Source organism: Talpa occidentalis, unplaced genomic scaffold (assembly GCF_014898055.3).
Source record: "Talpa occidentalis isolate TD23 unplaced genomic scaffold, MPIMG_talOcc4v2.1 talOcc4.7, whole genome shotgun sequence".
Lineage (NCBI taxonomy): Eukaryota > Metazoa > Chordata > Mammalia > Eulipotyphla > Talpidae > Talpa > Talpa occidentalis.
Genome location: NW_023605083.1, coordinates 94,010,600 through 94,031,235, shown reverse-complemented (window position 1 = coordinate 94,031,235; position 20,636 = coordinate 94,010,600).

Here is a 20,636-nt window from a genome sequence, read left to right as displayed (position 1 = left end):
CCAGAGTGGGAAACAGAACAGGCAGACTGACGAAGTACACTGCTGAGGGGAGCAGCGGGTGGCAGGAGAGGTCCGCGTGCCATGTGGGACCCCCGCCCGGCAGCAGGGGATTGAACCGGCGCTGTAGAGGCTGTGGGCAGCTTTGCAACCCAGCGCTCAACCGCTGCGCCACCGGGGAGGCCCAAAGATAGGTTAGTTTTTAAATCATTCTGCCTTAACCAGTTTGCCAGTTGGTACACCTAAAATTATACCCTCTTTTGAGTGTTTCATGTATCAAATCAGTGTCCAGTTAGAAACATAAAAATCAATAAATGTACTATATGTCATAACAACCAGAAAGGAAATATGATGGAAAGATTATTAAATTCACAATAACCATACAATGAATATTAGGATAAATGTAATAACGATTCAGGATCCAGAGGAAAATTATAAAATTTTTGACAAAAATTTCACGATATTAATGGATAACAAGCAGTTTGTTGCTCGATGAGCAGACTCAATGATGTCAATATGCTAATTTTCTTCTCAAATGTTCAACACAGTTTAGATAATATCGAGATGGCAAATGGCTGCTAGGGCACAAGGGGATTTTGGGGGATGAGGGAAATGATCAATGTCTTATTGTAGTTGTGGTTACACAGTTGGATATGTTTATCAAAACTCATTGAACACTTTAAAATATATATACATGAATAAATCTTATTTTTAAAAATGCAATGGCACTTTTGGGGAGCTCAACAAAAAGATTCTGAAATTAATCTGTAAAAATAAATGTGAAAAGTAGTTATAGGAAAGATTCAGGACCAATAAAGGAAGAGTTGAGAGAAGAGCCAGAAGAAAGAGCTTGCCTTACCTACATTACAATATATCACAAGGCCTTAGTCATTTTTAAAAAGCACAGTGCGGCTTACACAGTGTCTATGTGTAAATATGCCAATATGGAAACAGATTCACATTTTATAAAATTTACCATGTATTGGTAAGACTGCTAAAAACTAGTATTGTTGAAACTTGTTGAACTTAAAGAAATTTTTTAAAAGTTGGATTCTTACTCTATAGCTTCCATACCAATAATCTTAGATGGATTAAGAATGTAAATATTAAAATAATAATAATAATAAAAGCACTACCAGGCAATGCCTGTGAACAGTGGCCCTGTTTGAGGTACCTTTACCAGAAGTGTCCTGGAGGACTTGCCCATGTGTCTAAAGGCAGCAGCCCCCTCACGTGCATTGCTGAAGGGCAATGACGACCTATGGTACCCCATCTTCTACCCTGACAGCCAAGAGCTGGCAAGTCCCTGGGCTGGACCAATCAGATCTCCTCTCTAGAATATGAATGAAGGAAGGCTGACCAGGGATCCGAGCTGAAGCAGCAAGGTCACGGTGAAGAGGGGCTAGAGCTGGACCAGAGCTGGCTGTCATGAACCGTGTGGTTTGCGAAGGCAAACCAGTAAGCAAGAGAAGCCCGGGTTGAAAGGAGCAGATAGACAGAGGTGAGGAGGGACCCACAAAGAGAGGCACGTTCCAGCAGCCGCCAAACATTTTGATTTCAATTATATATATATATATATATTTTTTTTTTTTTTTTCATTTGACATGCTCTTCCAACACAGGTGTCTTTACTAGCCAGGGATAGCATATGAAAAAAACCCCAGAAATTTAAAAGGTTGAGATAGAAAATAAATGGTATTATTATTCTGGGTGATGGATACATGAACATTTGTTTTATTCTAGAAACTGGACATACAGGGCCTCCCTGGTGGCACAAGGGGTTAAGTCTCAGCACTATCAGCTATCACCAGCCACTGCCCCATGAGTTCAATCCCTGGCCAGGGAGCTACGCACATGGCGCAGCAGACCTGTCCTGTCTCGTGCGCTGCTCCCCTCAGCAGTGTATTTCAGTAGATCTGCCTGTTCTGCTCCCCACTTTGTCTCTGGAGAATCCTCTCATCCCTCACCCCACACACACACCTCTGGCTGGTACCCTTGCTCTTGTATGTATAAATAAATAAATCTTTTTAAAAAAGAACATAACACAGGCAGATCAGAATAGAAGAATATCGAATAATTAATAATCATACAAAAAAGAAAGCATTACTAGTGGTCAAATAATGCAAGTTAAAAAAATGGAATTTTTTCCATTTGATAAAACCTTATAAAGAACAATGTTACCCACTGAGGAGGAGGGTATAGAGAGTGGACCTTCACAAAGAATTAGTGGAATATAAAGTGTGGCAGCCTTTCTGGCAATTTATCAATATCTACAAATCAATATCACCTTTGCATATTACCCTGGGAAAGAACCACCATTTACAAAGATTTGTTCTCTGCAACAGATTCATAATAGTGGACAACGGAACTAGTAGATAATTAAAAGCAACCTAGATGCTCAATTACAGGGGCTCTGTAAGATACTCAGCTACAGGGGTATATTCATAAGTACAATACCAAGGGACCATTAAAATGAAGTTAATATTAAACAATATGGAATGATATCCAAAATATATTGTATTTCAAGTGAATAAATAAGCTACAAAAGTTGGATCCCATTTCTTGTATAAACACAAGAAAATATACCCCAATGATGCTGTGTCTCTGGATGATTTTTATTTTCTTATTTTTGAGAATCTACTTTCTAAACCTGCCTAGGTGAGCATATAATAATTGTATCATGTGAAATTCACTAGTAGGAAAAACATACTATTACCAGGAAAACAAATAGTTAATCCCCATGTTGATCTTAATCATATAGTAGTCACATTCTACAATTGGGTGCCAAGAGGACTTATGGACCTATGGCTCAGAAGCTGGGGCTCTGATCTACCTGTGATGTCTGCAGGGGTTGTGAGTGGAGGTAGTGTGGAGGACCTGACCTAGAACTCAGTCATTACGCAGAAATGCTGGAGTCTGTCATTACTGCCTTGTTCATTTGATAGATTTCATTGGGGAGAGTAATGGCTGGATCCCAGCTTCTGATCCACAGTCTGGGGAACTCTAAGAAGGAGTCCCGCCTGGGAATTTGCATGCTTCATGGACATGCACTAGCACTTCATACATGCACATCCCTCATGTGCCTTAGAGGACACTCAGAGGACAGCTGAGTTGAAGAGGATAAAAGAATATTTGGTTTAACACTCATTTTTCATTTTCAGAGGAAACAGGCCCAAATATTTAAGCCATTTGATTTGTATGGGGAAACATCATTTCTCCCATACTCCTAACAGATGCTATCAATGCCCTGTGGGCACAGGTGGGACAGCTTGGGGCACCATATTCAGAGCAAAGAAACAACCTTCCCGTGGCCTCCTACCAAGGGCAAACATTTCCCTCTGAGTCAGAGTTTCCACATCAATAAGTGGGGATAATAGCACCTGCTCTGCCTATTCCCTGGGATTGCTGGGAGGCACAAACAAGAAAGGAACACATGGGGAAAACATTTGCAATACACACAAGAGATTACTAAAATCTTTGATATGTGAACATTCTTAAAATAGCCAATATTAACATCTCAAAAGAAAGCAGACAAAGAATATGAAGACTATTCCCAGAAGAAGGACAAAGGACCCACCACATATCAAAGGAGGTAACCTCACTCATAATAGAAGAAAAGCAAATGAAAACATAGTGAATTGTCTTAATCTATGAAGCTGGCAAAAATTTGAGTGATGATGCCCAGAGTTGGTAAAGATGTAGGGAAATAAACCCTTACGCAGTAACTGTGGGAGGTTTGAGAAAGATGGGGAATTGTAAATGGACATAATTCTTCAAGAGATTATTGTTGGTTATGTGTTCAAAGGCATTAAGTTCTGTAATCCTACTTTTAGGGATTTATCATAAGGAAATAATTGGATAAATGCTCAGAGACGAGGATGTTCATCCCTGTGATAGTTAAACAAGAGCAAGGTGCTTAATCTCCTGTGACAAAAAGTATACGTCACGAGGCAAAAGAAACCATCCTTAAAATAAAAAGGCAGCCTAGTGCATGGGAGAAGATGTTTGCAAACCACATATAAGACAAAAGATCAATATCCAAAGTATATAAACAACTCATACAACCCAACAGCAACAAAATACAACTTCATGAAAAAACAGGCAGAGGAGCTACATAGGCATTTCACAAAAGAAGACATATATAGATGGCTAACAGACACATAAAAAGATGTTCAACATCTCTTATCATTAGGGAAATGTAAACCAAAGCCACAGTAAGATTTCATCTCATACTGTAACAGGGTGGTGCCCAGGAAAGGGGGAGGTTCTCTGCCCCACCCAAAGGAGGGTGGAGCTGAGCAGGAAGAGAAGAAGCTGGAGAAGAGACTGAGGAAGGAAGAAAGCAAAATGGAGCCAGGAGACCTGGAGGAGGCGCATGGAGCCTACAAACACGTGAAGAAACTGCGCTTGTCTTTTGGTCGTGGCCTGGGTGACGCAGATGTGGGTGAGACCCGTGGGGAGGTGACAATGGCAGCTTTTATCTTGATGTTGATTTTGCTCTTTTCCTTCCGGGCTTGTCTGGTTGTTTCTGGCCCTTTTCTGTGGGTCCCCACTGGAAGATGCTTTAGACTTGTGGCAGGCTTTGGGGCCTTGCTCTGGGCCAATCCCATTTGGATGGACTTTTACCCACGAGGGGACGGGTAACTTTGGGTGCTTCATTTAAAAACTAGACTCTTTGCCTTTCCTGTATTGTTTCCTAGTTTTATTAAAGTTCCTTCCCATTAAAGTCTCATATGTTTTGTGTTGATGCAGCAGATGGCAGAACCCATTTAGAATAGGCAATAGGCAGGTTTGCGGGGTTTGGGCTGCCCCTCTCCCTGTCCTATAACAATACCAGTTAGAATGGTTATTATAAAAAAAGTTGAGAAATAATGTGTTGGAGAGGATGTGGAGAAAAAAAGAACACTGTTGTGAATATAAATCTGTACAACCACTTTGGAAAAGAGAATGGAGGTTCCTCAAAAAATTAAAAATAGATCTCATCTAATCCAGTAATCCCACTTCAAGTTTTTTACCCAAAGAATATGAAAACACTAACATAAAAAGATACGTGCATCCTATGTTCACTGCAGCACAGCTCACCTCAGCTAAGATATGACAGCACCCCCTGCACTCAACAACAGATGACTGGATTAAAGAGACATAGTATGTGTGTGCAATGGAATGCTACTCAGTCATAAAAAAGATGAAATCTAGCTATTAATGTCAACATAGGTAGAATTTGAGGGGATTATGCCAAGTGAAATAAATGAGGGGAAAAAAGACAAGTACTGTATGATTTCACTCATTTGTGGAACATAAAGAAAAAAGTAATCACAGAAACAAAACATAAACAAATCCTTAAAAAAAAATGACAAAAAGGGGGCGGAGCAACATGGCGGCGAGGAGACGCTGCGAGTAAGATCTCCCATTAAAAAAAGTTAATAGGGAGGAAAAGCGGCAGGTCCCAGTGAGAAGTGGGACACGGAAGATAAACGGGTGACGCCAGCGAACTGCCCGAAGAAGAAAGTGGCCATAAAAGAGGACTAGAAGGGAGGGAAGCGCAGAACCCTGCTCCCCTCCCCCGCCCACAGAGGCGGCACTCTCCGACCGGCAGAGAGGAGGAAACAACAAACCAAAACGGCCAACAAGAACAAACGACGCAGCAAGCGGGACTGTGAGCGGAAAGGAACTATTGCAGCCACCACACCCCGTGAACGGGAGCTGAGGCGAACCCTGCAGGATCCGCTGAGGCGGTGAGCGAACGGCTCCTGGCGCCATTAGAGAAGAACAAAGACCCCGGGAGACGCGCACACAGCCCGGGCTGCCGGTAAGCTGGCGCGGAAACGCGGCGCGCTCGGGGAGCTTGAAAAGCAAGTGCAGACCTGGATCGCGGCTGCCCAGGTCCCCGCGCCTGCGACCTAGGCTTGCGGGGAGACGCATGGAGGTCCTCACTGAGGTGAAGGTCCCTCCCTGAGTGAGCAGGAACCAGGCGCCCAGGCACGGGAGCGGAGTGCAAAAGGCGCCATTCCCGCGCCACTGAACTGGGCTACAGCCCGCGTCCTGGAACTGAGGGCTTTGAACTGAGACCCGGGGCACGAAAATTCGGGGCGTGGGTTCTCCACGAAGGTGGGGCACAAGGCAGACACAGCACCCCAAAGCTGTTGAGGTGTACCCTACCATTCCCGCTCTGTTCTCTGTCCCACGGGGTGGGGGGAGGCGAAAAACAGCCCCCCAAGGACAATAGGAGAGATCTCTGGCGCCACCTAGCGACCAGGAAAAAAAAAGTCACTAACACCCTATAAAACAGGACATTTCTTAAGACTGCTTGAAAAGGGCAGAAGGTTTCTGGAGGACCCAGTGGCCAGCCGGGAAGTTATTCCACGCCAGGCCCCTTCCGACCAGCAGTCTGAGCCCACAGAGGGAGCAGGCACCCACGTCCGGGGCAGACCAGGTGCGCAGAAGAGTGTGCCTGAAACCGGAGGCGCAGGGACTGCATCCCGCTTCGCCATTTGAGAACAGGGATATTTCTTCAGTAAAAACTGCCTAAAACCAGCAGAAAGCTCCCCCAGAAGACAGAGATGGCTCCTGGAAGAGCCAGAGGGGAGCGGAGAAGTTCACCCAAGATGTCAGTCAGTCCGAGCAACACAGTGTCCCAACGCATACGACAAATTAGAAAACAGACAGTAGGGAGTAGAAGAACCACACGCAACCTAACAACTCCTCAGGAAAGAAGCACACCACAAAAAGAAAACCACTCCCCAGATTGCAACGACAGCAACTTGGAAGAACTTCTGAGCCTTCCAGAAAGAGAATTTAAAATTGCCATGATTAAAAAAGTGATAGATCAGAAGAAGGAAATTGAGTCCCTAAAGAGGGAAGTAAGAGAAATGCAGGAGATCAAAGAATTAATGGAGGAACTAAAGAACTCTGGGAAAAGCAATGAAAGCAGAATAGATGAAATGGAAGAACGAATAAGTAATCTTGAAGACACAGAAATAAAAAGAACCAAAACAGAAAAGGAAAGAGAAGTACGAAGGAAAAAGAATGAAGAAAGACTTCGGGAACTATCTGACTCCATGAGGAAAGGAAATATAAGAGTTATAGGAATTCCAGAAGGAGAGGAGAGAGATGTAGGAACAGAGAAAATATTCATGGATATAATTGAAGAGAACTTCCCAAATGAGAAGAAGCAGCTGAAAATTGATATACAAGAAGCAAGAAGAACACCAAACTTCCACGACGAAAGGAAAAACACAGCAAGACACATAATAGTAAAGCTCCCAAGAATCCAGGACAAGGAAAAAATAATGAAGCTGACAAGAGGGAAGAAACAGATAACATTCAAAGGAAAACCAATCAGGCTGACATCAGACTTCTCTGAAGAAACACTACGGGCAAGGAGGAGTGGAGGGACATAGTCAACAGACTCCAAGAAAACAGATGCCAACCAAGAATACTCTATCCCGCAAAGCTCTCTTTCCTCCATGAAGAAAGAATATGGACCTTCCCAGACAAAGAGAAACTCCGGAATTTCATTGCGACTAAACCCCCACTCCAAAAAATACTACAAGGAATCCTAAAGCCAGAACCTCAGAGGGACGAATAACAACGAAAGAAGACCAAAAAAAAAAAAAAAAAAGTTATTAAAAGAATAAATAAATAAAATCAAAGGAAAGACAAACATAATGGCAAATACAGATGCTAACATATCAATATTAACTCTAAATGTAAATGGACTAAACTCTTCAATAAAAAGACACAGAGTTGCAGCCTGGATTAAGAAACAAAACCCAACCTTTTGCTGTCTCCAGGAAACACATTTAGCTACAAAAGATAAAAATAGGCTCAAAGTCAAAGGATGGAAAACAATCCTACAAGCAAATGGGCCAAAAAAGAAAGCAGGAACAGCTATACTTATATCAGATAAAACAGACTTCAAACTCAAAAAAATAAAAAGAGACCCCAATGGTCACTACATTATGATCAAGGGGACAATACTTCAAGAAGAAATAACACTCATTAACATATACTCACCAAACGAAAGAGCACCAAAATATATCAGACAACTGTTGTCCTCTCTGAAAACAGACATCAGAGAAAACACATATGTAGTGGGAGACTTCAACACACCACTATCAACAATGGATAGATCAACAAGACAAAAAATAAGTAAAGAAACTAAAGCTCTAAATAAGGACCTAGAGCATTTGGGCTTAACAGACATCTATAGAACACTAAACCCAAAAAAAACGGAGTACACATTTTTCTCAAGCGCACACGGATCATTCTCCAGGATCGATCACATACTGGGGCACAAGACAAACATCAACAGATACACCAAGATTGAAATCATACCAACCATCTTTTCTGACCACGAAGGCATCAAACTAGAAATAAATCATAAAAAGAAGGCAAGGAACTATCCTACCTCATGGAGATTAAAAGCCACACTACTGGAAGACCACTGGACTAACAAGGAGATCAAAGAAGAAATTAAAAAATTCTTTGAATTGAATGACAAGGAGGACACCAATATCCTAAATGTATGGGATGCAGCAAAAGCAGTAATAAGAGGAAAATATATAGCAATAGAAGCTCACATCAAGAAACAAGAAAGAACTCAAAGAAACAACCTAATCTCGAAGCTCAAAGATCTAGAAAAAGAACAACAAAAAAACCCCAGAACCAGTAGAAGAAAAGAAATAATAAAAACCAAAGCAGAAATAAATGAAATTGAAACTAAAAAAACAATCCAAAAGATCAATGAAACCAAGAGCTGGTTCTTTGAAAAAATAAATAAAATAGACAAACCCCTAGCCAGGCTCACAAAGAAAAAAGGGAGAAAGCACAAATACACAGAATCATAAATGAAAGAGGAGAAATCACAACGGACACAGCAGAAATCAAAAGAATAATCAGTAACTACTATGAACAGTTATATGGAAACAAGTTCAACAATCTAGAGGAGATGGACAAATTCCTACAACTCTACAATCACCCAAAGCTAGATAAAGAAGAAATAGAACACCTAAACAGACCAATTACAAGCAGCGAAATTGAAATGGTAATTAAAAACCTCCCCAAAAACAAAAGCCCAGGACCTGATGGATTTACAAATGAATTCTACCAAACATTCAGAGACGAATTAGTGCCTATCCTTCACAAACTCTTCCAAAAAATTGAGAAGGAAGGGACAATACCAAACACGTTCTATGAAGCCAATATTACACTAATACCAAAACCGAATAAGGACAACACAAAAAAGGAAAACTATAGGCCAATCTCCCTAATGAACACTGATGCAAAAATCCTCAATAAAATTTTAGCTATCAGAATCCAACAATGTATCCATAAGATAATTCACCACGACCAAGTTGGATTCATTCCAGGGGCACAAGGATGGTTTAACATCCGAAAATCAATCAACGTTATCCAACACATCAACAAAAAGAAATATAAAAACCATATGATAATATCAATAGATGCTGAGAAAGCTTTCGACAAAGTGCAACACCCATTCATGATAAAAGCCCTTGAAATTCTTGGGATACAAGGAACATACCTCAACATCATAAAGGCCATCTATGACAAGCCAACAGCCAGTGTCATTCTCAATGGTGAAAAGCTGAAAGCAATTCCATTAAGATCTGGAACAAGACAAGGATGTCCACTCTCACCACTGCTTTTCAATATAATACTGGAAGTCCTAGCCAGAGCAATAAGACAAGAGAAAGACATCCAAGGAATCCAAATAGGAAAAGAAGAAGTCAAACTATCACTATTTGCAGATGATATGATAATATACATAGAGAACCCCAAAATCTCCACAGAAAAACTAATTCAACTCATCAATCAATTCAGTAAAGTGGCAGGATACAAAATCAACACGCAAAAGTCAGTAGCCTTCCTATACACAAACAATAAATCTGAAGAAGAAGAAATCAAAAAAACCACCCCTTTTATTATCGAAACAAAAAAAATCAAATATTTGGGAATAAATCTAACAAAAGAGGTAAAGGACCTATACAAAGAAAACTATAAAACACTGTTAAAAGAAATAGAAGAAGACACAAAGAAATGGAAAGACATCCCCTGCTCATGGATTGGAAGAATAAACATTATTAAAATGGCCATCCTACCAAAAGCAATATACAGATTCAATGCTATTCCAATCAAAATCTCAATGGCATTCTTCAAAGAAATAGAACAATTATTGATGAAATTCATATGGAATCACCAAAAACCCCGAATAGCCAAAGCTCTACTGAAAAAAAAAGAAGGAAATGGAGGCATCACACTCCCAGACTTCAAACTATACTACAAAGCCATAATCATCAAAACTGCATGGTATTGGAACAAGAACAGACATACAGACCAATGGAATCGAATAGAAAATCCAGAAATAAACCCACAGATTTATGGTCAACTAATCTTTGACAAAGGAGCAAAGACTATGCATTGGAGCAAAGAAAATTTGTTCAATAAATGGTGCTGGGAAAACTGGGTCGCTACATGCAAAAGAATGAAGCTTGACCACTACCTCACACCATACACAAAAATCAACTCAAAATGGATTAAAGAACTAGACATAAGACCTGAAACCATAAAATACATAGAAGGAAATATAGGCGAAACACTACGGGATTTGCACATCAAAGACATCTTTACAGACACATCACCCAAAGCAGTGATAGTGAAGAGAAAGATAAACAGCTGGGACTACATCAAATTAAAGAGCTTCTGCACAGCAAAAGAGACAATAACAAAAACAAAGAGAAACCCCACCAACTGGGAGAACATTTTTGCACCCAACACTAATGATAAAGGACTGATCACAAAAATCTGCAAAGAGCTGATAAGACTCAGCAACAACAAAGAAAATAATCCAGTCAAAAAATGGGCAGAAGAGCTAAAAAGAAACTTCTCTGAAGAGGAAATGCAAATGGCCAACAGACATATGAAAAAATGTTCAACATCACTTGTAATCAGGGAAATGCAAATCAAAACTACCATGAGATACCATCTCACACCAGTGAGAATGGCACATATTAAAAAAACTAGCAACAACAAATGTTGGCGAGGATGTGGAGAAAAAGGAACTCTTGTGCACTGTTGGTGGGAGTGCAAACTGGTCCAACCACTATGGAGAGCTGTGTGGAGATTTCTGGACCTACTAAACATAGAGCTTCCATATGATCCAGCAATTCCACTCCTAGGTATTTACCCAAAGGACACAGAAACATCAATTCCAAAGAGCACCTGCACTCCTATGTTTATAGCAGCACTGTTTACAATAGCTAAGCTTTGGAAACAACCCAAATGCCCAAAAATAGATGACTGGATCAAGAAGATGTGGTACATATATACCATGGAATATTACTCAGCATTCAAAAAAGATAAACACATGCAATTTGCAGCAACATGGATGGCACTGGAAGGGATCATGCTCAGCGAAATAAGCCAAAAAGAAAAAGAAAAATACCGGATGGTCTCACTCATAGCAGGAATCTAGAAAACTTAAATAAGGGACCAAGAAAATGAATATAAGAAAGTGAAAATCAAAATCAACAAAAAACTATGAACCAGAGACACTTTTTGGGGGGTGGGGGGCGGGAGGGGAAGGATTGGGGTCAGAATGGGGCGTTTGCAATTGTATGGGGGAATATAAAAATAAAATTTAATATTTAAAAAAAAAAAAAATGACAAAATGGTAGTCCAAAAGGGGAGTGAGAGAGGAGGTATTAACTTCATGGTGGATGGTGACTGGACGTTTGGTGGTATGGATGGTATGAAATACAGAATTGCTGAGATATTGTAACCTAATGTTATTGAAATAAAAAGTAAACAATTAACATGGATTTTTTTCTTACCTTCTTTTATACTTGATTCTTTTATTCTCTTAGAGTGAAATCTTGGTTTCTCACTCTATGAATATGTTTAATTATCACTATTGTGAAAAATAGATAAATTGTTTCAAATTATAATCCAGCTTTACATTCACAGCAAACCTTCTAAGAAAAGTTCCCAACTTGTTGCATTTCTGTTTACGATTTGCATACATGTCCCTAAAAATGTTCAGAATAATTTTCAAAATTGAAAGGAATTAAGTCCTTCTAAATGTGGTTATGTTATTAATTTGAAACTAGGTTTATGTGCTCTATTTGTATTCAATTTCTTTTTAAATTTATCTTTGAATATATAAACATGGTTCAAAGGTCTAAACTGTACAAGAAAGCACAGCTCTACTATTTCCCATTTACCCTCTTGATGTAGTCATTTTTATTTGTTTTGCCTCATCCTTCCAATGTGTACATTCTTATGTCTCCTTTCTTACACAAAAGGGAGCCCACACAAACTGTTCTAGACCTTTCCTTTTTTCACATATGATATATCCTGTAAATTGCTTGTCTCAGTTCATAGTGATCTTTTTTTATTACTTTATAGTCATAGATCCACATATTCTGTTTTTTTAAATGTTTTATTTATTTTTGCATAGAACTGAGGTGTAGGCCAGAGGTGTTGGGGGTGGTGGGAGGATTCAACAGAGACAGAGTGGGGAACAGAACAGGCAGATTGACTGAAATACACCGAGGGAAGCAGTGGGCAAGACAAGGAGAGGTCTGCTGCACCATGTGGGTAGCTCTCTGACCAGAAGATCCAACTCAGGCCACAACAGTGATACCATGATAGTGCTGAGAATTAACCCTAGGTCACCAGGGAGGCCCAAGATCCCCATATTCTATTAGGATGACATAATTTAATTTATTCAATAAATTTCCTATTGATAAATACTTGGGCTACTTTCAATCTTTTACTATTATAATAATAGCAACACAGTAAATAACCTGGATTGAGTTTTAGTATTAGTGGAGTAGATTCCTAGAAATGGTTTTCCTGGGTCAAAGGGAAATTGCATCTACAAGTTTTTTTCTAAAGGTCCCTCCACTGCAGTTGCACAGTTTTTCACCCACCAGAAAAGTATGAGAGTGTGTGTTTCATCACAGCTTGCCAACGGAACGTGCTGCCCAGGGTTTAGTTATTTCCATTCTAGTTGATGAGAAAGTGTGGTTTTAATATGCAATTTTCTTGAAATATGGACGAGCATTTTTTCATGTGTTTAAACACCATCTGCACATTTTTTATGTGAGTTTTCTGCTTGTTTGTTGCCATTTGTTTCTGAGGTTTTGTTTTTTTCTTTTTCTCCTCAGCTTTTAAGAATTGCATATATTAAGAATATTGGTTCTGGGCCTCCCTGGTGACACAAGGGGTTAAGACACAACCTATGAAGCTATCCACAGCCACTGCAGCATGAGTTTGATCCCCGGCCAGGGAGCAACCCACATGGCGCAGCAGACCTCTCCTGACTCACCCGCTGCTCCCCTCAGCAGTGTATTTCCGTCGATCTGCCTGTTCTGTTCCCCACTCTGTTTCTGGTGAATCCTCTCACCCGCCACACCCCAGTTCTTGTATGCATAAATAAATAAATCTTTTAAAAACAGAATATTGGGGCCTCCCCTGGTGGCGCAGCGGTTGAGCGCTGGGCTGCAAGGCTGCCCGCGGCGCCGGTTCGTTCCCCAGCTGCCGGCCAGGGTCCCACAGAAAAAAAAAAAAAAAAAAGAATATTGGTCCTATGTGATATAAGTAGCAAATATTTTCTCTAATGTGTCTTGTCTCTTGAGCTACTTGTTTTGCCATATGTTTTTAATTGTTATGATATTGAGGGCCTCCCTGGTAGTGCAAGGGGTTAAGTCTCAGTACTATCAAGCTATTGCCAGCCACTGAGGCATGAGTTCAATCCCCGGCCAGGGAACTGACCCATATGGTGCAGCAGACCTCTCCTGTCTCATGCGCTGCTCCCCTCAGCAGTGTATTTCAGACAATCTGCCTGTTCTGCTCCCCACTCTGTCCCCAGTGAATCCTCTCACCACCCCACAACTCTGGCTTATACCCCAGCTCTTGTATGATACATAAATTAATTTTTTAAAAAATTTTTATGATATTGAATATATCCATTTTTAATTTGCTTTCAGAGGAAAGAGGATTATTAAAAAGACTCCAGAATCACATCATAATAAATGATGAAAATTAAATAGCCAGGGCTTGATCAGGGTTCACTTTTTGTGTTTTTTCTATTTACCTTATATTTCTCTTCCACCCCGCTTTGCTTCTCTTATTTTTCCCACCTTCCTTGCCTGTGGTGGTTACATGGGAAGTTTCTTCCACCCTCCCACTCATCAGTAGTTTAGAAAGTTTTCTCCAATACAGGCCAGGATGGCTACTGTGAAATTGTTTAACTGTGAAATTGTTTAACTTTACAGACATCTAGCTAACATCTGTCACTTTCTTTTCCCCCTCATCCCAAAATGCCCTGCTAATTGTCCATTTTCCAGGGTAGAGGTATGCCATTTTATTTTCCAGTTTTCCTTGTTGAATTTTGGGGTATGTATATGTGAATAGTCACCCTGGACTACTAAAGTGCAATATATCCACCAATAATTCCTTCAAAGAGGATATGCAAAAAATTAAATAAACATCCTGAATTTTTCAATATCCAAAAATTTCTTTTTTAACCCTCAAACTTAAATGCCAATTTGGGTGTAGACTTCTAGGTCTAAAGTCTTTTTCCTACAGAACATTTAAGAATAAATATATCAGGTTTTAAAATTTTTTGCTCTGAATCTTGAGTCATAATCAAGCTTCCCTACCCCCAGACTATAAAAAATTCACCCATGTTTCCTTTTAGTAAGTGCTTCATTCTTTACATCTGGATCTGATACGTTTGTCATTTAATGTGGTGTGGGGTATGAGATATGGACCCAAATATATCTTGTTTCAAATGGCCAACCAGTAGTTCCTCCACCATATATTAAAAAGTCTGTCTCTGCTCCTGACACCTTCCTCCTAAGTCAAATTTCCATTAGTATTAGGGCCTTTTCCCAAATTTTTATTATGTGCTTGGTCCTCTGTTTCTTCACGTATGACACAACACTCTTCATTATGTAGACTATACACTTTCTATTTTACTATCTGGGAGGTTGGCCTTTAGGTATATGAAATCTAGTATTACCTATCTAGGTCAGGAAAAAAAAAGAACTTCTTGGTATTTTCCTTAGAATTGCTCTAAGTTCATGCATTAACATGGGTGGAATTAACATCTTTATGATGCTGAATCATGCCATCCAACAGCGAGAAAATTTAAAAAGACACTTTTGTGTCTTTCAGCATTACTTTGCATTTGGCATAAGTGTATTCTTTAGTGTTTTATCTAATGTGTTGCTATGGAGTCTTCGTCCTTATGAAGCCATATCTTCCAATGGGCTGTGTAAAGTTTTTATTTTTTAACGGCATCTCTGGTGATGCTAAGGGATAGCCAAATTTGAAAATCACAACTTAAATAAAATTCAGTGTTATCCTTCAAATGAAAGGTTAAGGCTTAAGTCAACCCCACTTCTGAAACTGGCCTTTCTTCCAGGTTCTCTACTGTCTATCATGGTGCCCTTTGTTTTCTATTTCAGCCAATCAGTAATTTACCTTCCACACACTACAGGCAGCTAATGGACCAGTTTGCTTCCTCCCCTCTCTAAGGCGTTGCTTAAATGCATACATAACTTTTCATTCCTATCCCAACCCCCTGGCAAGGCCCAAGGCAATACCTGCCTCTTTAAAAACTCTTCCCCTTGGGAACAATATCTCAGACAAAGGGTTAATAAAACCCAATGACTCAAGCAAGTCAGCAACAATAAAATATATAGACAATAAAACATACAGTCTGATGAAAACAAGGGCAGAGGCTCTTTCATCAAAGATATATATAGGATGGCGCTGCATGGCTCACCACTAGGGAAGTGCAGATCCAAACCACAATTTTACCTCATACCAGTTGGAATGGCTATTATCGAAAAGTCCAGAAATAATAATGACCCACTGAAAGCACTCTTCCCTGTTGTACTCCTGGGGCTCTGCTCCCCACCACAAGGCCCCATCAATCATCCGAGTAAAAGTACTGCTGAGAGTGGCCACCACAGGCCCTCCCTAGGTATGAAATTCATCTCCAAGCAGTAAGTGTCCCTCAAACCTTTGCTCACGCTCCTTTTTTGTCCTCTCCTTATGTTTTCAGTGTGTGGAATCATCTCTGTTCACCCACCCGCTCACCTTTAGTACATGCTCTCCCTTGCACTTAGAAAATGAGGTTTGATGCTTTCTAGAAATTGCTCTATTAAGGTCCCTGGCCCAACATGGTCATTCCCCAACCCTCTATTCCCGAATTCCTCTTCCACTGCGAGAGAGGGGGTTCATAGCACCGTTTTGACATCAAACCCAACTGCATCACAATCTTGGGTGCTTATTAACTGTGCTTTATAAATTTTAAATTGTTCATAATGCAAAGTCAGGACAGTGGGTTTTGTCAAGTTGAATTAAAAGAGAATCACGGCCTCTCTCTGCTTAAATGTCAGCAGTGGGCTTTGGCTCAGGACCCCATCCTTTGCCCCAGTCCCATTAAGGTCTTGGCTCAGAATAACCAACTTCCAGAGACACCTAATCCTCCTCACAGCAGGACGTAAAGAAGGCACTTGATCCAGGCGGCATGTACTCAGGAGGCTGACTTCAGGTGCTGGACTCGTCGAGCGTGAGGACACTGCTCCTCCCAGGGCCCCGTGTCCACCAGGGTGGACATCAAAGAGCAGCAGAGGTCACAGCTCTGGGAGGGAGGGAGCAGCCGGCTGGCAGGAGCCACAGCCTTGCTCCATGTACTGCGTCCTAAGCTAGCAAGCATTCCTGAGACACAATACATTTTTTCCGGCTCATGCAGAAATAAATGTAGCTCTCAGCCCTGGCTATGGGATTAGCTCTAGCTGGGTGATGGCTGAAGGAACAAGGACTTCTCCTGTCTCCCCCCACCCCCCGCCCCAAATAACTAATAATATACTAAGTCACCTGTCGCTGCTGATCAGGGCAGGAATTCCAGACGAGGGGTACCTAGTCAAATCCTGAATTCCTCTTGAAGCCTCTCGAAAGCTGTCCCATCTATGAAATTCTCTCTTTGAAGGGGAATCTTTTTTTAAAAGTATATGTCACTTCTCCCTCCTCACCTCGATAAAACAAATATTCAGTATGATCCACCCAGGGTCATCAAGAAGGCCAGTTGTACTGTGCTGTCACCTGGGAACTAGAGAGGAAAAGAAACTTAAAGATCCACATGGTGCCACAGAGCCAGCATGGCTGACACATCTGCTGTGGGAATGTCCTATTGAGAGCACATAAGCAGTCTGGGAGGCAGCACTATCATCCCCATTTCACAGATGAGAAGACAGATGCTCAGAGCAGTTAGGCACAAAGCCTGCCACCACAGAAGCCTCAAGAGGGGCGTTTGGGTTTCCCATCATCCTGTCTGACTCCACACTAGCTCTTTGTCCTACAACCTGCTGCTGCTACTGTTCCATGCAGTTCTTCCTTCTCCTAATGTGAATGTTCTAAACGGTGGTAACTTCTGATGCCTGATGTCTAGTTTTTCAATTGTGTTCTCTGTGGCAGTTGTTATCTCACTTAAGATTTCTTCTGGAGAGCTGGGCTCTAGCCCCTAGCTCTCAGGTTCTTTTTTGGAATTGCTTTGGGCAAACTTCCCACCTCTCTTGCCTTCCATATTCTCATAAGCAAAAGGAGGCCTTTTGGCAAATGATCTCTAAGATCTTTCAGTTAAACACTATGATTCCATGAGGAGGAGTTTGGTAGTGAGAAGGAAGGGAGGATGGGTAATTTGGGAAAAACTGGGGTGGGCGGGCCATCGCCATTTGCCGCGTGCAGGGGGAGGTGCAGCAGCCATTCCAGAGCTTGTTTTGGGCTCCTTAATGTAATGGGGATGCAATTTCAGAAGAAACTCAGAGAAAGCCAGTGTGGAATATGGCCTTTCGGTTTCCGGGAAGGTGGGTGTAGACATGCTCCTACAGAAAGAGGGTCAACTGGAAACATCCTTCCTCACCCATGTGATGTTCCCCACAAAGTCTCAAACCCTCGCGGTGTTTGAGAAGCAGCTGCAAGTACCCACCCCCACCAGCAAGCCGCAAACTGCCAGAGATGGGGCTGAAGTACCCGCCTTGGCCTCATAAGGGCTTGAACAGGTGACATTCACCTGTCCCTTGACTGTCCTGACCAGGCCTCTCAAGGAGGTGACCAGCCAGTGGCACAAAGACTTGGATGGATGTATCACTGCCAGACAGGACAGAGCCCCGAAGAGACCCCTCTCTTTTATGACATGGGTGGCACTTTAATGGTGCTGGTGCTGGTGTGAGGAGGGGGCTCTAGGGTGAGGCATTTGGTTCCAATGAATAGGATGGGCTGTGCCCAGGCCCACAGCACACTGGCGTGAGGGTGGGCCCATGGGTGGGTAGCCCTTCCCTACGTTTTCCCTTGGTGGTCACTGACCTTGCTGGGCTTTCCCAGAACAGGAGCTTCATAAATGTATTACTTTGACAGAATTACCTAAATCTCAAAAACGATCTGCTCATGATTTTTGGATCAACTCTCCAGGGTAAAGGCAGTGAGTGATTCTGTATAGAGGCCAGCTCGGTGGTCTGTCACGCGGGCTCCTCCAGAGCGGAGCTGCAGCCCGGCTTCCCCTTCCCCATCACACCTCTTAAGCAGCCTCCATAGCAGGACTTGGTAGGGACAGGCTGGGTGGGAACAGTTCTAATTCTCAAGGGGGAGAATATTGCCCCACTGTTCTGTTCAGAATTAACAACCGCAGGTAGCCTACCCAGACAGCCTCCCCGAGAACGAAGGGGGACAAGTGAACAAAAAAAAGTAGGACTGGTGTGGACAACAGCTTCAAATATACCCTCGCCCTCCCCTGAGGCTTTATTTTTCCGATCTTGATTTAGAAACCAGCACATTTGGTGGCCCTCCCTTTCTCTGCAGCCCACCACTGCTCCCCAGGCCCCCCACCAAAGCCAGCAGCTGGTCCTTCCTAGTTGGTAATGTATCTTAATAACAACAGGCCCTTAAGCAGCTGTTGCTGTGAATACTGGCTGGCGAATAGCTCCCTGTCATTAATTTACTTGTTGGTCCTACTGGTGCTTAAGAACGGATTAAGTTAATAAAAATACTAATGAGACAGAAAGTTACACAGTAAACGGAGAAGAGGAGGAGAAATCCAAGCCCTATTGTTCCTGGCATCTTTCACAATCACACAGCCCTGCCTTAACCCTGTGTTGTGAGGAAAGTCTTGTTCAAAACTCCAAGAGGATGTTAACATTTTCTTCCTGGGTTTCGTTCATTTTCCCACGTGATGAGCTCTCTAAGCTAATTGCTGATTGATTGTGTTGGGGCCTTGTTGAAGGACTCATGCTGGTGTCCCTGAGGGGTGGCGGCCTGGGGAGCAGCAGCCCCACGTCCAGAGAAAGGCATCTCAAACTCTCAACTTTCTACAGTTGGAAAAATGGTTATGGATCCTGCTCATTTCTATATATACCTTTCCCTTGGCAATGACAAAAAAAACGTGAGGAAGGAGCTGGTCCTCAGCTTGTGGTGTCCGTCACTCACTTTCCAAATATAGAGGAGGAATGAGCCAGGGGGTTAGCCTGGGACTATAAAAGCACAGGCGGCAACGGCCCCATGTGGCGTTCTCTCGTGGGCCGAGGTAAGTCACAGTCCCCTCCTGCAGGGCTCTCTGCTGGGAGGACACTAACTCGGGGTGGCCCGTGTGATGGGCTGGGGCCCTACCTAGCTTTGGTAAGAATTCCTTAGATACTGAGCTCCATCTCCCTAAGCCCAAATGCCCATCCACCCTCTGCCTCCCACACCCACAGAAGCAGGGGTCCTTCTGGCCCTCTCCCCATTCTCCCCTTGACATCATCTTCGAGTGTCCTCTCAGGCAGAATCCCTCTGGACGCGCCATGAGCCTCAGATGTCCACCATGTCCGATGCTCTCCATGTACCTTTCTGAGCCATGCAGAGCAGCAGTTAGGACTCAGGGCCTCTCCTTGCCCTCAATTTCCCCACTTGGCTGGGTGCCTGTTTGGTGTTCTCTCCTCTCAGAACCGCCATGGCAGTGGCTGGAGAGTATCAACTAGCCAGTCTCTGAGATTTTCCTGATCCCAGCAGACAAGGAGACCAGGCTCTAGAATCACAAGCTTTTTAAGTAGAGTCCTATGTATATCCTCTATTCTAAATTGGAAGCATTGCAGACAAAAGGAGCACAGCAGGCTGGAGGGGCCAGGTTTAGGCAGATGGGGGCTTTTCCCACCCTGATGGTTCACTTGAGGGTCACATCCCACTGCTCCCCCTGCTTGCTCTGGAACAAGGCTCTTTATTTTTTTTTTTAACTTATTGGTCTTTTATTTTATTTCATTAATTCATCAAACTGATTGAAAACTGAGCCAGGCTCTGCCAGGCATCCTGAGTTTTCTTCATGTGTTCTTATTGCAGGTCTGATTTTCTAGGGTTGCTCTGTCTCCTGCTGTCCCTCTGTGGTGTGATTCTCAGGTGAGGAGTCCAGCCACATTCTGGGCTGCTGGAAGTCCCCCTGTGCTCCAGTTATTGGCCCTCCCCACCTTGAAGTAGCCCCAGGGCGCTGAGAGGGTAGAGCGCTCAGATAGGCCGAGATGGGCCTGGAGAGGCCTGGGAGGTGACTGCGATTTGGGGAAACTTAACAAATGGATGCTG